General features: G+C 47.2%; 1 protein-coding gene across 1 annotated transcript in view; it reads right to left on the bottom strand.

Annotated features, from left to right (window-relative positions):
• Positions 1-2,270, bottom strand: part of PRRC1 (proline rich coiled-coil 1) — a 54,242-nt gene extending 51,972 nt beyond the window's left edge. The window contains exon 1 of the mRNA XM_075324728.1: positions 2,093-2,270. The gene's annotated coding sequence lies outside the window, so the exon portion shown is untranslated. The remainder of the gene's footprint in view (positions 1-2,092) is intronic.
• Between the last annotated feature and the right edge of the window lie 18,217 nt (positions 2,271-20,487).

Genomic DNA, 20,487 nt, shown 5'->3' on the forward strand with positions numbered 1-20,487 from the left:
AGTAGAACTAGGCCTAAAAGCCTTTGGTCTCGTGCACACACTAAGGGGTACTTTGCACGCTGCGACATCGATAGCCGATTGTAGCGATGCCGAGCGCGATAATCCCCGCCCCCGTCGCACATCCGATATCTTGTGATAGCTGCCGTAGTGAACATTATCGCTACGGCAGCTTCACACGCACTTACCTGCCCTGCGACGTCGCTCTGGCCAGCGAACCGCCTCCTTCCTAAGGGGGCGGGTCGTGCGGCGTCACAGCGACGTCACACGGCAGGCACCCAATAGAAGCGGAGGGGCGGAGATGAGCGGGACGTAAACATCCCGCCCACCTCCTTCCTTCCTCATAGCCAGTGAAGGCAAGTAAGGAGATGTTCCTCGCTCCTGTGGCTTCATACACAGCGATGTGTGCTGCCGCAGGAACGAGGAACATCGTTCCTGTCGCTGCAGCGAAATTATAGAAATTACCGATTTACGACGCTTTTGCGATCGTTTATCGGTGCTTCTAAGCTTTACACGTTGCGACGTCGTTACCTGCGTCGGATGTGCGTCACTTTCGATTTGACCCCGACGGGATCGCAGCAGTGATGTCACAACGTGCAAAGTACCGCTGAGTATTTGGTGAGTTTTTTACTTCAGTGTTTGTAGCCAAAACCAAGAGTGGAGCAAACAGAGGAAAAGTATAATAGACACGTATAATAACACGTCACCACTTCTGTATTATTTACCCACTCCTAGTTTTGGCTGCAAATACGGAGGTAAAAATCTCCTCACATACTCAGTGTGTACATGGCCTTAGGCTGTGTGCCCACGTTCAGGATTAGCAGCATTTTGAACCCATCATGTATTTGCTGATTCCAAAGCGCTGTGTTGTGCAGTGCAAGCAAAATGGATGAGATTTACAGAAATCTCCTGCCCACTATGCTTCTTTTACACACTCCGTAACCTCACCTGCGCCGCGGGTTTCCGAGCCGCAGCATGTCAATTTATTCTTGCGGAGACACGAGTGTCCTGAGCAGAAAAACACAGCGAAAGTCCAAGGGATCAGTAATCCTGATCGTGCATATCGGATGCTGAATTCTCCCGCAGAGGACACTAGCTTCTCCGAAAGAGCAAACATAATGCGCCCAGAATGCTGCCACTCTGGATCGTGGGCACGTGGTCTTAGGCCTAGGCCGGTCCACATGCCAAGGGCGGGACCTAGACCATGAATGTCAGTGTGTGATCTTGCCCTGGACAGCGTCATGTCACAGCCCACAGCGCTCACCTGTCTCCACTGTGGCCCATACACATGGGGGAGGGTGCGCAGAGCATGTCACAGGTGGGAAAGTGCTGTGTATTACAGGAGCAGCATTGTGGATGAGAAATACACAAAATCTCATGAAACCCAGAGTATAAATATGCTGTAACCTGCAGCACAGATCGGCGCGACCTCTGCTGTGGATTTTATCTGCAACGTATAGATAACTGCTGATTATCAATGGAAAATCCACCTCCTCCCAGAGATAAGCTGATGGCACGTGTTAATACCAGTAGGCCTAGAAATCAGCTGGTGTAAATGGTGGTACTGCAATGGGGATGACCACCTTAGAAAATCTTATACAAATTACAAATCCCCCACTGAGCCCAGTGGATGAATGAGGTCCACAACACTGGGGCCTACAGTCATGTGACTCTTTTCTGTGCCTCTGATTTGTTGACAGGAATCACATCAGACGCTGACTGCAGGCTATAGGGTTCTCCTCATATTAGAGGCAGGGGCTGTGCTGCTCCCCTGACTGGCAGATTATAGGGCTTTCCCCACATTGAGGTGGGTGCTGCTCCCCCCTTACAGCTGACTGGCAGAATATAAGGGTCTCCCCACATTAGAAGCAGGGGCTGTGCTGTTCCCCCTGACTAGCTCCAGCTACAAACACCCCAGTAATAAAGCCGCACAGAGCCTGACAGCAGCACACTATGTGACTACATTTCCCAGCATTCCCTGCGCTGCACGGAGCCACGTTCTGCGTCCTCCCGGCTGAATACCCACAGCAGTGATGAGGCGGCGGAATGTGTGGCCGCGGGGACATTCCTGCCATCAGTCACACAATCTCCTCACCTGCCCCGGCCGCTCCTTGTATCGCCGCCCGGGACCGTAACGCTGTTTCACGGGGCACACCCAGCAGCCGGTCACCGCTCAGCCAAGGCCGGCATGTAATATGTCCGCCGCTGTGCTGCTGCTGACGGTAGCGCTGCCACGTAACCCGGACTAGGCGGGGAGAAAGCGGCTCCAAGGCCGGGGGCGTGTCTGCTGCGCGAGAGCCGGGAGCGTGTGCCCGAGAGTCGGGAGCGTGTGCCCGAGAGTCGGGAGCGTGTGCCCGAGAGTCGGGAGCGTGTGCCCGGGATTACGGCAAAGTGTTCAAAAGAGACGGAAGCGGGTGCCCGGGGTTACAGAGAGTGTGGCCCAGAGCCGGAAGCGTGTGCCCGAGAGTCGAAAGCGTGTGCCCGGGGTTACGGGAAAGTAGTGTTCAAAAGAGCCGGAAGCGTGTGCCCGGGGTTACAGAGAGTGTGGCCCAGAGCCCGAAGCGTGTGCCCGGGATTAGGGGAAAGTAGTGTTCAAAAGAGCCGGAAGCGTGTGCCCGGGGTTAAAGGAAAGTGTTCCCATGGGACGGAAGCGTGTGCCCGGGGTTACAGGAAAGTGTTCCCAAGGGACGGAAGCGTGTGCCCGGGACTACGGAAAGTGTTCCCAAGAGCTAAAAGCGCGTGCCCGGGGTTACAGGAAAGTGTTCCGAAGAGACGGAAGCGTGTGCCCGGGGTTATGGGAAAGTGTTCCCAAGAGCTGAAAGCGCATGCCCGGGCTTACGGGAAAGTGTTCCCAAGAGCCGGAAGCGTGTGCCCGGGGTTACGGGAAAGTGTTCCGAAGAGACGGAAGCGTGTTCCTGGGACTACAAAAATTGTTTAAAAGAACAGAGAGTCCTCAGTGGTTGATACCTTTTAATGGCTAACTGAAAAGATGGTAATAATTGCAAGCTTTCGAGACTACTCAGGTCTCTTCATCAGGCATGGTATAACACAAAATCTGACTACAGAAAGTGTTCTCAAGAGCCGAAAGCGTGTGCCCGGGGTTACGGGAAAGTGTTCCCAAGAGACGGAAGCATGTGCCCAGGGTTACAGGAAGGTGTTCCCAAGAGCCGGAAGCGTGTGCCCGGGGTTACAGGAAAGTGTTCCCAAGAGACGGAAGCGTGTGCCTGGGGTTACGGAGAGTGTTCCAAAGAGCCAGGAGCATGTGCCCTAGAGACGGAAATGCGTGCCCAGGGTTACAGCAGAGTGTGGCTAAGAGACAGGAGTGTGGAGTCTGGAGCGTGTGCCAGAAGTGTGTTCAGGGGATGGCAGCCTATGCCCGGGGCATGTGAACGTGTGCCCGGGGCATGTGAGCATGTGCCCGGGGCATGTGAGCATGTGCCCGGGGCATGTGAGCATGTGCCCGAGAGAGTGTTCCCAGAAGATTGAAGTGTGTGCCTGAGCGGCTGGAGCGATTGCCCGGGGGATGGGAGTGAGTGCCCGAGAGATGGAAGTGTGTGCATGGGGTTATGGGAAAGTGTTCACAAGAGTCGGGAGCGTGTGCCCGGTGTTCCGTTAGCGTGAGCCCGAGAGTCAGGAGAGTGTGCTCGAGAGACTAGAGCGTGTTCCCGAGAGTGTGTGCCCAAGAGCCAGAAGTGTGTGCCTGGGAGCGAGTGCTCGAGAGCTGAAAGTGTGTTCAGGGGATGGCAGCATGTGTCCGGGGCACCTGAGCGTGTGCCCAAGAGAGTGCTCCCAGTGGACTGGAGCGTGTGCTCGAGAGACGGGAGTAATTGCCTGGGGAATGGAAGCGTGTGCCTGAGAGACGGGAGGAAATGTTAAGAGTATGAGAGTGTGTCCGATAAACAAGAGCGTGTGCCCAGGGGAAAGGAGTGTAGAGCCGGGAGCATGTGCCTGAGGGACGGTAGTGTTTACCACGGGTTGGGAGCATGTGCCCAAGAGATGGCAACGTGTGGCCAGGTGAAGGGAACGTGTGCCTGAGGGATGGTAACATTTTCCCCAGGGATGGGTGTGTGTGCCTGAGAGACGGGAAGGTGTAGTGGTGCTGGTGGGGGCAGCTGGTCTAGTCATTCTGCGCGTTGTGTATAAAAGGGGCTGCTGATAAGTCTTTTGCTTTACCCAGAAAGACACTATATAGGATGATAAAACTTTACATTTATTCCACATACTCTCCCCTGATGTCAACACACTTCTTACATCAGTATTTCAAGTTCTGTAAGTCTAGCAAAAAGAAGGATTTTGTTGTGCCTCAAATCAAGCATCCGCAGCATCCATAGCATCAGAAATGGTGTGAAATTTGGTACCCTTGAAGTGTTTCTTTAGGTTTGGAAACAGATGATAGTCAGAGGGAGCTAGGTCTGGTGAATAAGGTGGGTGGTCAACCAGCTGGAAGCCCAGCTCTGCCAGTTTTGCTGTGCTTGCTTGTGCAGTGTGAGCAGAGGTGTTGTCTTGCAGGAACAAGATTCCTTTGCTTGCCGCGTCTTTTGGCCTTCAGAGCTGCCTTCAATTGGTCGAAAAGTTCAATGTAATAATAGTTTGCATTGATGGTGGAACCCTTTTGAAGGTAGTCCACTAGCAGCATGCCCTCCTTATCCCAGAACACAGACACCATCACCTTAGTGGCTGGTTTTGCACCCTGAACTTCTTTGGATGAGGAGAACCACTGTGCCTCCACTCTTTTGACTGCTTCTTGTTATCAGGGTCATACAAATAAATCCAAGTCTCCATAGTAATCGATCCATGAAGTTCTCATCAGTCCGGGAACGCTGACAAATGTACCGGGAAGTTTTCATTCGCATGCTTCTCTGATCTGTTGTCAGACATTTGGGGACCAACTTTGCAGATGGCTTCCTCATGTACAAATGTTCATAGATAATGACACAAACACGTTCATGGGAAATCCCCATGTCTGCTATTGCTTCAGCTGAAATTCGTCAATTCTCCAGTATGAGGTTGTGCAAAGCATCGACAGTCTCCGGAAAAGCAAACACTTTCGGTTGTCTAGGACATTCCTCAGCATTGGTGCTGTAGTGGCCCATTTTAGATTTGGCAACCCAGTTTTTAATTGTGGAATATGAAGGGCATTGATCCCCCAATGTCTGCGACATATCACCATGAATATCCTTCACGGACTATCCTTGCAGAAAGAAGAATTTTATCACTCCTCTGCTCTGTTGCTATGAATATCGCATTAGACCCCACCATTTTGTTTTCCCGCGTGCCTAGAACACTTACCATAAGCAACAAACACAAAATGAAAAAATTCGGCTTTGTGTGCAAAAAAATGCACCCTCTGGCAGAAAAACACACCCAAAAAAACAAATGCATCTTTTGGTGTGTTTTTGTCCCTGTGTTTTTTAAACATTACCAATGGCAAAACGCTGGGACCTGCAGAAATGAAGTTGCATGCTGCTTTTTGCTACAGAAAGGAAGGAAAAAAGCAACGTGTGCACAGCATTTCAGATTTCTCATAGACTTTGCTAAGGAAGTAGTGCATGCAGTATATAAACATAAACTGCACCAATTCTGCACCAAAAACGCAGTGTGCGCACAGGGCCTTAGACACATAAGGCTTCATGTAATGTAACATTCGTTACCATAGAAACAAAAAATCACAATGCCAAAGACTTGGCAGCAGCCCCTCGTATACAGTTGAAACCAGAAGTTTACACACACTATCTAAAAAGACATATGCATGTTTTTCTCGCTATCTGACATGAAATCAGAATAAACCTCTCCTGTTTTACGTCACTTAGGATTACAAAAATTATTTATATCTGCCAAATGCCAGAATAATGAGAGAGAGAATGTTTTAAGGCATTTTTATTACTTTCTGCAAAGTCAAAAGTTTACATAGATATCATTTGTAGTTGGTACCATTGCACTTAAACTGAATGACTTTGGGCAAACATTTTGGATATCCTTCCACAAGCTTCTCACAATAGTTGTTAGGAATTTATGCCCATTCCTCCTGAAAGAACTGGTGTAACTGAGCCATGTTTGTAGGTCATCTTGCTTGCACCTCACTTTTCAGCTTTGCCCATAAATTTTCAACAGATAGAGATCAGGGTTTTGTGATGTCCACTCCAAAACATTAAATTTGTTATTCTTAAGACACTTTGTAACCAGTTTGGCAGTATGCTTCGGGTCATTGTCAATTTGGAAGACCCATTTCCGCCCAATCTTTAAGTTTCTGGCTGATGTCTTGAGATGTTTCAGTATTGCCACATAATCTTTTTTCCTCATGATGCCATCTATTTTGTGAAGTGCACCAGTCCCTCCTGCAGTAAAACAATCCCACAACATGATGCTGCCACCCCCGTGTTTCACAGTTGAGATGGTGTTCTTAGGCTTCAAAGCTTCTCCCTTTTTCCTCCAAACGTAGTGATGGTCATTTTGGCCAAACAAGTTCAATTTTAGTTTCATCAGAACACAGGACATGGCTCCAAAATTAAGTTCTGTGTTCCTTTGTGCATTTGCAAACGTTACTCAGGCTTTTTTATGTTTCTTTTGGAGTACAGGCTTCTTCCTCGCAGAGTGGCCTTTCAGCCCATGTTGATACACTACTTGTTTTAGTGTGGATAATGAAACAATCTTACCAGTTTCACCAGCATCTTCACAAGGTGGTTTGCTGTAGGCGAATAAGGAATAACGTTTGGAACACCATTCTAAGTCTGAACTGGGTGCAAAAACCTAAATAAACATCACTATATGGAGATAGGGTATGCACACCAGTGACTATGCAAGGGGAATACATGTAATAGCAGAAACTAAATAATTATTTAGGTTTTTGCACCCAGTTCAGACTTAGAATGGTGTTCCAAACGTTATTCCTTATTTGTTAGTAGTTTTTCGTTTGCGAACCCACCCCACTCACACCTATTGCCAATCCACATCATACGCATATATAGCTTCGGTCTCAGCTTCCCATACACGGTAGGTTTTTTAACTGTATGAGAGGACACACACTAGCTAAGGACCCCAACGTAGAGAAATACTTTGGCGTAGTGTTGGGGCTCTGTTGCATTGATCAATTCAATAGCTAAATTTCTCTTTATTCATATGTTCATGGCAGTAATGCAGGTTCCATGGTTCCATTTTTCACATTTTCATTCTTACATATAGCTATTGGATTTTTCATGTCAGTATTCACACAGCAGTTTCTGCTATTACATGTATTCCCCTTGCATAGTCACTAGTGTGCATACCTTATCTCCATATAGTTTGCTGTAGGCGGGCTTTACACGCTGCAATTGCTAGCGCTGTCGAGCGCGATATGACCCGACCCCCCATCGCACATGCAATATCTGGTGCTTGCTGCCGTAGCAAACATCGCTATGGCAGCTTCACACGCACATACCTGGTCAGCGACGTCGCTGTGACCGCCGAACAATCCCTCCTTCAAGGTGGAGGTGCGTTCGGCGTCACCGCAATGTCACTAAGCGGCCGGCCAATAGAAGCGGAGGGGCGGAGATGAGCGGGACATAACATCCTGCCCACCTTCTTCCGCATTGTCGGTGGACGCAGGTAAGGAGATGTTTGTCGCTCCTGCGGTTTCACACACAGCGATGTGTGTTGCTGCAGGAACGACAAACAACATCGTATCTGCAGCAGTAACAACATTATGGAAATGAACGACGTGACACAGGTCAGCAATTTTTTGCGCTTTTGCGCTCGTTCATCGTCGCACTGAGGACTTACACATTGCGATGTCGCTACCGGCGCCGGATGTGCGTCACTAACGATGTGACCCCGACGATATATCGGTAGCGATGTCGCAACGTGTAAAGCCCGCCTTAAGGCTACTTTACATGCTACGACATCGCTAGCGATCTCATTAGCGATGTGAAATTCTAGATCGCAAGTGCGATCTTTTGAGTTCGCACATAGGTCATTTTACGCATGTGCGACCTCTATAGATCGCACTTGCGATCTAGAATTTCACATCGCTAATGAGATCGCTAGCGATGTCGCAGCATATAAAGTAGCCTTTAGTCTGGTTCAGTATGCTACACAATCATGGGGAAGACTGCTGACTTCACAGATGTCCAGAAGGCAGTCATTAACACACTCCATAAGGATGGTAAGCCACAAAAGGTCATTGCTAAAGAAACTGGCTGTTCACAGAGTACTGTATCCAAGCATATTAATGGAATGTTGAGTAGAAGTAAAAAGTGTGGGAGAAAAAGTTGCAGAAGCCGATTGTGGATAACAATAACAGTCATAAAAGGATTGGTAAGAAAAGGCCGTTCAATAATTTAGGGGAGATTCTCAATGAGTGGACTGCTGCTGGAGTCAGTGCTTCAGGAGCCACCTCGCACAGACGTATGAAGGACATGGGCTACAACTGTCGCATTCTTTGTGTGAAGCCACTCAAGACCAATAAACAATGCCAGAATCATCTTACCTGGGCAAAGGAGAAAAAGAACTGGACTGTTGCTCAGTGGTCCAAGGTGTTTTCAGATGAAAGTAAAATTTGCATTTAATTTGGAAATCAAGGTCCCAAAGTCTGGAGGAAGAGTGGAGAAGCCACCATCCAATCTGCTTGAGGTCTAGTGTGAAGTTTCCACAATCAGTGATGGTTTAGAGAGCCATGTCATCTGCTGGTGTAGATCCACTGTGTTTTATCAAGGCACACAAACCTAGCTACTTGAGGTCTAGTGGGATGTTTCCACAATCAGTGATGATTTGGGGAGCCATGTTATCTGCTGGTGTAGGTCCAATGTGTTTTATCAAGACCAAAGTCAGCGTAGCTGTCTACCAGGAAATTTTAGAGCACTTCATGCTTCCCTCTGCCAACCTGCTTTTTGGAGATGGAAATTTAATTTTCCAGCAGGACGTGGCACCTGTCCACTCTGCCAAAAATATGAATACCTGGTTTAATAATCACAATATCACTGTGCTTGTTTAGCCAGCAAACTCGCCTAACCTAAACCCCATAGAGAATCTATGGAGTGGGTATTATAATAGAAAGATGAGAGACACCAGACCCAACAATCCAGATGAACTGAAGACTGCTATCAAAGCAACCTGGGCTTCCATAACACCTCAGCAGTGCCACAGGATGATCACGTCCATGCCACGCCGCATTGATGCAGTAATTCATGCAAAAGGGGCCCCGACCAAGTATTGAGTGCATTTACTGTACATACCTTTTCAGTGAGCCGACATTTCTAAAAATTTTTAGAAAATTATTTTTTCAGTTGGTCTTATAAAATATTTCAATTTTCTGAGATAATGACTTTTGGGTTTTTATTGGCTGTAAGCCATAATCATCAACATTCAAAGAAATATACACTTGAAATAGACAACTCTGTTTATAATGACTCTATATAATATATGCGTTTCCCTTTTTTGTATTGAATTACTGAAATAAATTAACTTTTTCATGATATTCTAATTGATTGAGAAGCACTTGTATGATGCACCATGCAGTTGATGCTTAGGTTGAGAAGATTTTTAGCTCACTTCAGGCTCTGACGGCACATCTTCTAAACCACCACTCTCTTGTCATCAGCACATTCCTGGGAGAAATGCCATGTCAGGGAGTTCTTTTGAGCTGGCTTTGCTGGGAGGTTTTAACTGGCACGATGGGCGGTAGAAACGGACTTAGTGGCTCTGTGCCGTCCACAGGGCTTTTGCCCCATGCTCCCTCTTTTCATGTTTTTCTGGTCCATCTGGCTGAATGCCTCCTTTTCTTCAGTACTGCCCACGTCACTATCAAGGTCTTTGCTCCAGGTGGGGTCAAGCACCTTGTCATCATCCCTTGCATCATTTTCCACCCACTCCTCAGCACGCCCTCCTTTTCAGTCTGCACACTGACGAAAGCTGCAGCAGTTGGTAACCTGTGTTTCATCATCATCTAAGCAGTGGGGCAGTGATCCGCAGACCATATCCATCAGCCCTCCCATGGACTCATCCTCCAGCACAAGTAGTTGGACGTCAGTGCACTTGGTATCTTCCATCTCAGGGGCAGGGCCAGGTGGATGGGCCACAGGACTTCAGCCAGCAGAGTCATTCAAAAGCATAGGTGGCTGCTGGGTCATTCCATGTCAAGTGGACCAGTGGTCCCCACTCGACCTCCGATTTTGCTGAAAATTTATAAGGATGTACATGTATGTTTCAAAAGAGGTTCTGTAAATTTTTAGGGCCAGATCTCAAATACATTGGGCACTGTTGACCTTTCACTGGAGGGTCCACCAAGCGGCTTCAGCTAAGAGGATTTTGCAAACTTTGGCACATAGCCATAAGAGTTCTATACTGGCTATGATGCTTAAATTTGGCATACTAGCTCAACTTTTGCTGCTAAACACGATAAAATTATTACCGGCTATGACAAAACAATATTTCGGCCGCAATTTTGTGTCAAAGTAGCTTGTAAAATGCCTCGCATAAAATTTATGCCTAACTTTGCCCCTATATAACTCAAGACCAAAAACCAATAGTAACTGGTGCTTTGCCCTGTACACCAAACATCTACATGACTTTGCATTGCTGCAATATCACGGTCAAAGCATATGTATTTGTGGAAATATTCACAACCACATAGGATGAAAAATTTAAAAAAACCCGAATTTTACCTATTTTTAGGTCAAATTTCTCAAAATGGTACCCCTAAAATATATTAATTCTGATCATTAGAAATAGCACATTTTTCTTTACAAGGATCATTGGGGGGTTTTTTTGAGTCTCTCAGTTTAAGAAAAGAAAAATGCCACTGAACATGGTGTTATTTATGCGCGTAATGCATTGATTTTGTGTTTCATTTTCAGATTCTTATCACGTTACAGAGTTGTATTGTTGCTAGCAATGTCTATTATAATCAAAAACCTATAAACCTTTTTATTTATGAAAAGTTATTGACTAATAATAATAACTAATAATAACTAATCAGTGATTGCTCACGACATGACACAGTTGCATTCCACACTTTCTTAACAGTAATTGTGGAGTATCTCAAGACTCTCATCTATGGGATTCATCATATCCACGACTTCAGCGATGGATCTGCAGCCCAGTACAAAAATTTCCCAAATTTTCTCAACTTGTGCCACCACAATGCTGATTTCAATATCAGCGCTGAATGGAATTTTTTTGGTACCAGTCATGGAAAGTCGCCCTGTGATGGGATTGGAGGGACAGCAAAGAGGTTGGCAGCTCGTGCCAGTCTTCAACGCCCAACTGAAAACCAAATACTGACCCAGGTGGATTTATTGAACTTTTGCAATGAGCAACTGCATGGAATCAAGTTTTTTTTTTGTTCCAAAAGAAAAATTTGACGAAATACTGGTAGTTCAAGAGGAAAGGTTCAAAGATAGACATACAATTGCTGGAACAAGAGAAAATCACCAGTTTGTGCCAATTGATGACAAAAAGATTGGCATTTCAAGGGTGTGAAATGAGCCATCATCTTTCATTGCACAAGTAGATAGATCTGTAAGATCAGAAATGCCTTTTGTGCCAATTGCAAACCTCCAGCCAGGGCAATACATTTCCTGCATTTACGATAGGAACTGGTGGATTGGAAATATTTCTGAAATTTCAGTCGACGACCATGATGCATTAATAAATTTTATGCATCCTCATGGACCAGCTAGCTTCTTTCACTGGCCTTTGAGAAATGATACATGCTGGATTCCCGAGAAGTCAATCATTGCAATAATTCCAGCACCAGCTGCAACAGCAATGGGCCGACAATACAGCTTCTCTGAACCCATTATGTTGCAAATTCAGAAACAATTCCAGACCACTTAGACTGAACATTATGGCTTGGGAACCAATAAAAGATACTCAATATTAGGCTTGGGATCCTAGGCAAAGACACCCACCCTCAGGCTAGGCGATGGGGCTGCTAATTCTCAAAAGACAGCATTATTACAATTCTTAATAGGATTATAAGACCAATTCTTAGGGAATTGGTTGTGGTATATCCACCATGGACCAACGCAAGGGTTTGAGTAGTGCAGTTACCATTCATTGCGTATTAATAAATAACACCATGTTCAGTGGCATTTTTCTTTTCTTAAACTGAGAGACTCCAAAAAAACCCCAATGATCCTTGTAGAGAAAAATGTGCTCTTTCTAATGATATCAGAATTAATATATTTTAGGGGTACCCTTTTTGAGAAATTTGACCTAAAAATAGGTAAAATTCGGGTTTTTTAAGTTTTTCATCATATGTGGGTGTGAATATTTCCACAAATACATATGCTTTTACCGTGATATTGCAGCAATGCAAAGTCATGTAGATGTTTGGTGTACAGGGCAAAGCACCAGTTACTATTGGTTTTTGGTCTTGAGTTATATATGGGCAAAGTTAGGCATAAATTTTATGCGAGGCGTTTTACAAGCTACTTTGACACAAAATTGCGGCCAAAATATTGTTTTGTCATAGCTGGTAATAGTTTTATCGTGTTTAGCAGCAAAAGTTGAGCTAGTATGCCAAATTTCAGCATCATAGCCAGTATAGAACTCTAATGGGTATGTGCCAAAGTTTGCAAAATCCTCTTAGCTTAAGCCACAGGCTTGGTGGACCCTCCAGTGAAAGGTCAACAGTGCCCAATATATTTGAGATCTGGCCCTAAAAATTTACAGAACCTCTTTTCAAACATACATGTACATCCTTATAAATTTTCAGCAAAATCGGAGAAGGTCGAGTGGGGACGATTTTTAAAACTGGTCCACTTGACATGGAATGACCCTGCTGCAGGCTTTGTGGCTCACACTGCTTGGCTGATTTTGGATCGGTTGAGGTGGAAGATGACCATGGAACTTTGGAGACGACTCTGAGCTTTCAGGTGTGGAACAGGTGGAAGACAATGCAAAGGAACTGGAGGCACTGGTAGCCATATAAACTAAAACCGCCTCAACATGGTCTTGCCTCACCATTCATGCAGCGGTACTCGGGCCTAAGAGATGACGTTGTATGCAGAGGAGGAAGATGTTTCAGTTTGAAGCGTAGCAGGTTCACATCTACCACGTCCTTGCCCTTAAGCACCTACACCATCATCATCATCACCACGGTGACGTACCCTATTACAGGTTCTCCTCATTGTTTGGCACACAAACAAGTTCAGATTAATATACGGCCTGTATATAGAGAACTATTATAACAAAGCATGTATGCAGCTGTTTTGCACCGCTACGCAAAGCTGTGGTTTGCAACGCAGTATAAGAGCTATTGCCACAGCAAGGCATGCTGTGGAAGACTCTGTTTTTGACTAGATTGAGCTAATAGATTACACCGCCTGTACGCTGTTTTGTACCGTTGCGCACAGCTTGGGGTTGCAATGTAATATAATGATGCAGAGCTGTTGCCATAGCAAGGCACGCTGTGAGAAACTATGTTTTTGGCTAGATTCAGCTAAGAAATTACATCGCCTGAACGCTGTTTTGAACCACTATGCAAAGCTGCTGGATGCAACGGATGTAGAGCTACTGCCACAGCAAGGCATGGTGTGAAAAACTCTGTTTATGGCTAGATTGAGCTAATAGATTACACCGCTTGTACGCTGTTTTGTACCTCTATGCAAAGCTGCTGGATGCAACGTAGTGTAAGGTTGCAGAGATGTTGCCACAGCAAGGCACGTTGTGAAAAAACTCTGTTTTTGGCAAGATTGAGTGAACAGATTATACTGTCTGTACACTGCTGTTTTGTACCTCTACACAAAGCTGTGGGATGCAGCGTTGTGTTTGATTTCCTACACCTATCACAGTCCCTCACTCGTACAGAGTACTATCCCTACAATTTATTTTTTCTCCTAACTGCACTCATCACCGTCCCGCTTTTCAACAGCTTTCTCTCCCTATTTTAGTAAAGGCAAAATGTTGCCGCGGCCCATGATCCGGCCTTTAAACAGGCCGAGTGACGGAGTGCGCCGGTCAATCACAGCCATACCAATACTTGGTATGACAGCAATGGCTCCGGAAGTGCCCACAGCCGAAAAGCTTGCTGATTGGTTGCACTGCAACCTTTCAACAAGTTTTATTCGGGTGACAAACCCGAATAGGAACTGGACGTACAGGCAAAAGTCTGTGTTTGGTGTTTAGCACTAGACTCAAGGTGTTTGTACGAACACCAAACTTCACAGTTCTGGTTTGTTCATCCCTAATAAAAACGTCTTATGTATACAAAATTGGTGTTGTTGAATTACCTGTTCTTTATACACTTATAAGGTCTGCAGAGTGTCAGTGCAGAAGTGCTATATGTGACTGTATGACAGTGATATTGGTCTTTGTGCACTAGTTTTTACTCGGTAACACTTCATACGCCCCTGGGAATAGTTGTGATAATTATATACGTTCACATCTAGAACACCAGCAATACGTTTATGTTCAAGTAAATAACAATGACTAACATTTTTTCTTGTACCTACTAATTACACTGATTTTTCCCTTGTGGCTCAGAGCAATTTAGTTATAGTTGCTACCGTTGAAGAAAGACAGCAATACTGACATATGTTGTTAAAGGTGTTGACATGTCAGGCTAGGTTATCAATATATCCTTCTTATCTGAAATAAGAGCTATTCTGCAGTTCCCAGCACTGATCACTTCACATATACAATACACCTTCATGCCATGTGCTTACTCCCGGCCACAAATTGTAACTAGTGATGAGCAAGTGTAATCGTTACTATTTGCTACTCGCATGGATAGTACGGTATTCGGGTTACTAGTTACATTGCGACTTTTTGTGTACTCGCCTCAGGATAGTTGTATGTCCCGCCCAGAAGGTTTGGTGCCTGATGTGCAGCCACTAAACATGCTGGGCTTCTTAATCAATCACATTAATGCCGCACCCATCTTGGTTGTGGCATTACCGTGATTGGCTGGCTGCACAGTGTCATAGGGTCTATAAAAGCCCTTCCGTCGCCATTTTGCATCCGGAGCCTCTCTCTCTGTCTCTCGCTCTCCAAGCGCTTCATACTCACCAGTCACCAGCGCAGCTGTCATCCTGCTCCCGCTACCTCTCATTCTTCTTCCGGGGCCGTTCATTAGGCTCATACATATTCACTGCTTCTCCCAACCTCAGGCATCTGTGATTAGTTGTAGTCAGATGTGCCCCCATGCTAAGTGACAGCTGTCTGATGGCAACCAATGACAGACACTGGTGGGCGGGTCTATATCATACAGTAAAATAAAATAATTTTAAAAAAGGCATGTGGTTCCCCCAATTCTGATACCCAGCGAAGATAAAGCCCCACAGCTGGGGGCTGGTATAGTCAGACTGGGGAGGCCTATGGGTATTAGGCTCTCCCCAGTCGAATACTCTATTATTCGCTTCGACGGATATCCGGTGAATACCTCGCCGCTATTCGAGTATTCGTAAATATTCGACCCTCAATGTAAGTCTATGCGAAACTGGAATAATTTTACGTTGGACCTGTTGGTGACCTGTGGTGACTGAGGAAAAGACTGAAATGGATGGGAAAAGGCAGAAATAGTATGGGAATAGCCTGTAGAAGGTGCCTGACTGCATTTCTGGTCTCTTTGAATAACGTGCTCAGAATAGCACGCAGCGTTTACATAGTCGCCAGAACAGCTCTCAAACTAAAGTAAAAGAGGAGACATTTCTAAGAAACCGTTTCTAGTGCCTAATAACTGTAATAAAATGTCAAATCAAGCCCCGACCTCCAAAAAAAACACTTTTGCATATGTTCACATGTTTAGTTTTTTACATTTTTCCTTCTTTTTCGATTAGAAAGGGCTGTAACTTATACATTATATTGGTGTCTGTCTCACACCTCCTTTTTTGGGACAAATTTGACAGCACTTTAAAAGGTCAGCTACAATGTGCCCGTTGGGATGTTGACCTTGCCCTCCTACTCCTCCACCAGCACCACGGCTCCAGTGGCCCTCTATTCAAATGTAGAAAGGGCCACTGGCTGTCCTCAAATCTCAGACTTCTTAGGACTCCCAGGTGGGCCCTGTAACATACATTGGGGAGGGACGGCAGTCATTTGTAGTTTTCTGCGTCCCCTATATCATTAGTGTGAAAGTTGGAATACGTACTCCATAACACTTTACAGTGCTATTCCAATGTGGCCATTTGGGTGTTGGCCTTACCCTCCTCCTCCTCCTCCACCAACTCCAACACCACCGGCCCTCTATTCAAATTCTATTCAAATGATTCAGAAATGTATGTTTTATGGACAAAAGAACGCCACGCTGGGACATCGAAGCTAATGTTTTTGATGATGATTGCATCTGACCAAAAGCAGGTTGGGAGCAGGAGGCATCATCACCTGCTTCCTAGACCGCAGTTGTGAAGCATGCAGCACCGTGGAAGTGGCAATTGTTTCACTCTGGAACTCAGGCTTTATTCCACTAGCTAACACCGAGGATTTAAAAAAAATCCGTTTCTACAGGGACGAATGGTTCAAATACCATGTAGCACAGCATCAGAAGTTACTCCCAACAGCTCCCAACAGTTTTTTTTTTTCAAAAAATTGGTAGGATTTGCAACAGGGCATAACATGCCACGGAGATTAATACATTCAATTCCCCTAGGGTGTAGTGGTTCAGACATCATGTAGCTAAGCATCACAAGGTACTCCTAAGAGCTCCCAACAGCTTTTTTTTTAAAAAATCGGTAGGATTTGCAACAGGGCATAACATGACAAAGAGATTAATACATTCAATTCCCCTAGGATGTAGTGGTTCAGACATCATGTAGCTAAGCATCACAAGGTACTCCCAAGAGCTCCCAACAGCTTCTTCTAAAAAAAATTGGTAGCATAAGCAACAGGGCATAACATGCCAAGGAGTTTAATACATTCAGTTCCCCTAGGGTGTAGTGGTTCAGACATCATGTAGCTAGGCATCACAAGGTACTCCCAAGAGCTCCCAACAGCTTCTTTTAAAAAAAATTGATAGCATAAGCAACAGGGCATAACATGTCAAGAAGCTAAAAAAAATGTTGGTTTTGCAGGGGGCCATGCGTAACACACCATGGAGCACAGCATCAATAAAGAACACAAATAGAGATTGCCTGAACAATTGTTCTAGACAGTGTAGCCTAGTGTATAATGTACAAAGGCTTGAAAAATATTGCCCTGGGTATTGGGCCAAACAATTACCGTATTTTTCGCTTTATAAGACGCACCGGATTATAAGACGCACCCCCAAATTTGGTGAAGGAATAGAGAATTTTTTTTAATAAATGGGGTCCGTCTAATAATGCCAGTGTCTGTCTAACAAATCATATAGAGTATATGTCCCTCATAGCCCCCATCCTAAAATTAGCCCCCTTAATCTGGATATGGCCACCTTATATTGAATATAGCCCCCTTGGGCTGGCACACGTCCCCCAGTGATGCAACATGTCCCCTATGGCTGGCACGCTGCCCCCTGTGGCTGGCACAAACTGGCCCCCTGTGGCTGGCACACACGCTACCCCCTGTGGCTGGCACACACGCTGCCCCCTGTGGCTGTCACACACGCTGCCCCCTGTGGCTGTCACACACGCTGCCCCCTGTGGCTGGCACACACACTGCCCTCTGTGGCTGGCACACACGCTGGCCCCTGTGGCTGGCACAAACTGGCCCCCTGTGGCTGGCACACACGCTACCCCCTGTGGCTGGCACACACTCTGCCCCCTGTGGTTGTCACACACGCTGCCCCCTGTGGCTGGCACACACGCTGCCCCCTGTGGCTGGCACACACGCTGGCCCCTGTGGCTGGCACACACCCTGGCCCCTGTGGCTGGCACACACCCTGGCCCCTGTGGCTGGCACACACCCTGGCCCCTGTGGCTGGCACACACCCTGGCCCCTGTGGCTGGCACACACCCTGGCCCCTGTGGCTGGCACACACGCTGCCCCCTGTGGCTGGCACACACGCTGCCCCGTGGCTGGCACACACGCTGCCCCCTGTGGCTGTCACACACGCTGCCCCCTGTGGCTGTCACACACGCAGCCCCCTGTGGCTGTCACACACGCAGCCCCCTGTGGCTGTCACACACGCTGCCCCCTGTGGCTGTCACACACGCTGCCCCCTGTGGCTGTCACACACGCTGCCCCCTGTGGCTGTCAAACACGCTGCCCCCTGTGGCTGGCACACACGCTGCCCCCTGTGGCTGTCACACACGCTGCCCCCTGTGGCTGGCACACACGCTGGCCCCTGTGGCTGGCACACACGCTGGCCCCTGTGGCTGGCACACACGCTGGCCCCTGTGGCTGGCACACACGCTGGCCCCTGTGGCCGGCACACACGCTGGCCCCTGTGGCTGGCACACTTGCTGGCCCCTGTGGCTGGCACACACCCTGGCCCCTGTGGCTAGCACACACCCTGGCCCCTGTGGCTGGCACACACGCTGGCCCCTGTGGCTGGCACACACGCTGGCCCCTGTGGCTGGCACACACGCTGGCCCCTGTGGCTGGCACACACGCTGGCCCCTGTGGCTGGCACACACCCTGGCCCCTGTGGCTGGCACACACGCTGGCCCCTGTGGCTGGCACACACGCTGGCCCCTGTGGCTGGCACACACCCTGGCCCCTGTGGCTGGCACACACGCTGCCCCATGCTGCTGCTTTTAGTAAAATAAACTCTTTCCTTACCTTCTCCAGCGCTGTGCTCCCTCGTGTACCCCTCCTCAGGGTTGAACTCTGGCCTCCTGCATTTCCTGGTTCACAGTCCCGGTCATGTGATCGGCACAGCAGTGTGTTATCTCTGCATGCCTGATCATAGCGGCAGGAGGGAGACGGCAGATGCTGGAGGAGGTGAGTAACGAGTTTATTATTTTACTATGGGTAGCAGCATGGGGGCCATAGATAACACAGGGGGAGGGGGCATTTGTGAGCAAAGGGAAGCACGGGCAGATATAATATGCACAGCTCCCCCAGCCCATCACCGCGGTGCAATTTCAGCACCACAGGGGTGGACAGCAGCTGTGCATATTATATGAGCGGGTGGAGGAGATCAAACGCTGCCGCCCTCAGCTTCACAAGTCTATACCAGCCTCCACCAGCTCCCCCAGCACCGCTCCAGAGCGGCCCCACCTCCCCTGGACCCTGCAGTATATAATCCGTATATTCGGTTTATAAGACGCACCCCCTACTTTCCCCCAAAATTTGGGGGAACAAAAGTGCGTCTTATAAAGCGAAAAATACGGTACATGGCAGCAGCATAACAAGTTACATTAGTCATGCGGTGTCATTAATGATAGAAGACAAAATAGTTTTGAATGAGAAACAATGGAACTTATTTGAACTTAAGAAATCCAAATTTTGGGGCTACACTTATTATTGGGTATTGTTAACAGGCGGCCTGAGATACTCTGGGGAAATCCAGCTATGGTTCATTTTGATCATGGTCAAACTGTCTGCACTTTCCATGGATAGTCCTGTGCGACTATCTGTTATTATTGACCCCGCTGAGCTGAAAACACGCTCAGACAACACACTCGCAGCAGGGCAAGCAAACACTTACAAAGCGTATAACGCGAGGTCGGCCAAGTGTTGAGCTTGGAAACCCAATAGTTAAAGGGAACAGTAGACTCGGAAAGCATGCTGATACGGTCACCTACATAGTCCCTCACCATCTTACTTAACTGTTCCCTCCTTGTCATTGTTCTCCCAACCGGTATCTGATTCGCAGTTGACGGTTTGTGGAAAATGGACTAGTTTTGGCACATTAGTCCCCCACCTGTGTTGTCCTCCTATGCATAGCCCTCTCTTGTAATCCTGTAGTGTGAGATGACACGCTACCTGTGATGCCAGCATGGTCTGAGGGTAATCGTTTCATCAACTGCTCCACTACAGCCCTCCTGACTGTTTCCATAGTACAATCCTTATTTGCCTCCACAAGTAGCGAAGCAAATTTGTCTTTGTAGCGTGGGTCAAGGAAGGTACATAACCAGTATTTGTTGTCTTTCAAAATGTGGACTATCCGACAGTCATGAGAAAGGCAGTGTGACATGAACTGTGCCATGTGTCCGACTCCGAACCCCAAACTGGAAACCTTTGTGTGTCACTGCTAAGAATACATTCTGTCTCCCTAAACCTCCTCTCCTCCTCAGTCTGTCTCTGCTCCTCCTGCTCCTCCTCAGGCCATCCATGCTGGGCAGCCCTGAAGCTTGGGTTGTCAATCCCTTGGTTACCAACTTCAAAGCATTCCTGTTCTTCATCATCCTCCTCAACCTCATGATGCTGAGCAAAGGTGGCCTGAGCTTGTTCGCCGAGGTTGTGTGGATTAGTAGCAACTATTGTGAAGTCTGGATCCACAGACAACTCTGGTGCATGAACACTTTGGTCAGTCAGACCATCCAGAGAGCATTTTAATAAACAAATCAGTGGAATTGTAATGCTGATAACAGCATCCTCACTGCTCACAATGTTGGTACAGTAATCAAAATTCTCCAAGACCTGCCAAATGTCTGCAATCCACACCCACTCGGCAGTACTTATGTCTGGCAGCTGCGTCTGACGGGCATATTC

This window comes from Anomaloglossus baeobatrachus, chromosome 1 (assembly GCF_048569485.1).
Source record: "Anomaloglossus baeobatrachus isolate aAnoBae1 chromosome 1, aAnoBae1.hap1, whole genome shotgun sequence".
Lineage (NCBI taxonomy): Eukaryota > Metazoa > Chordata > Amphibia > Anura > Aromobatidae > Anomaloglossus > Anomaloglossus baeobatrachus.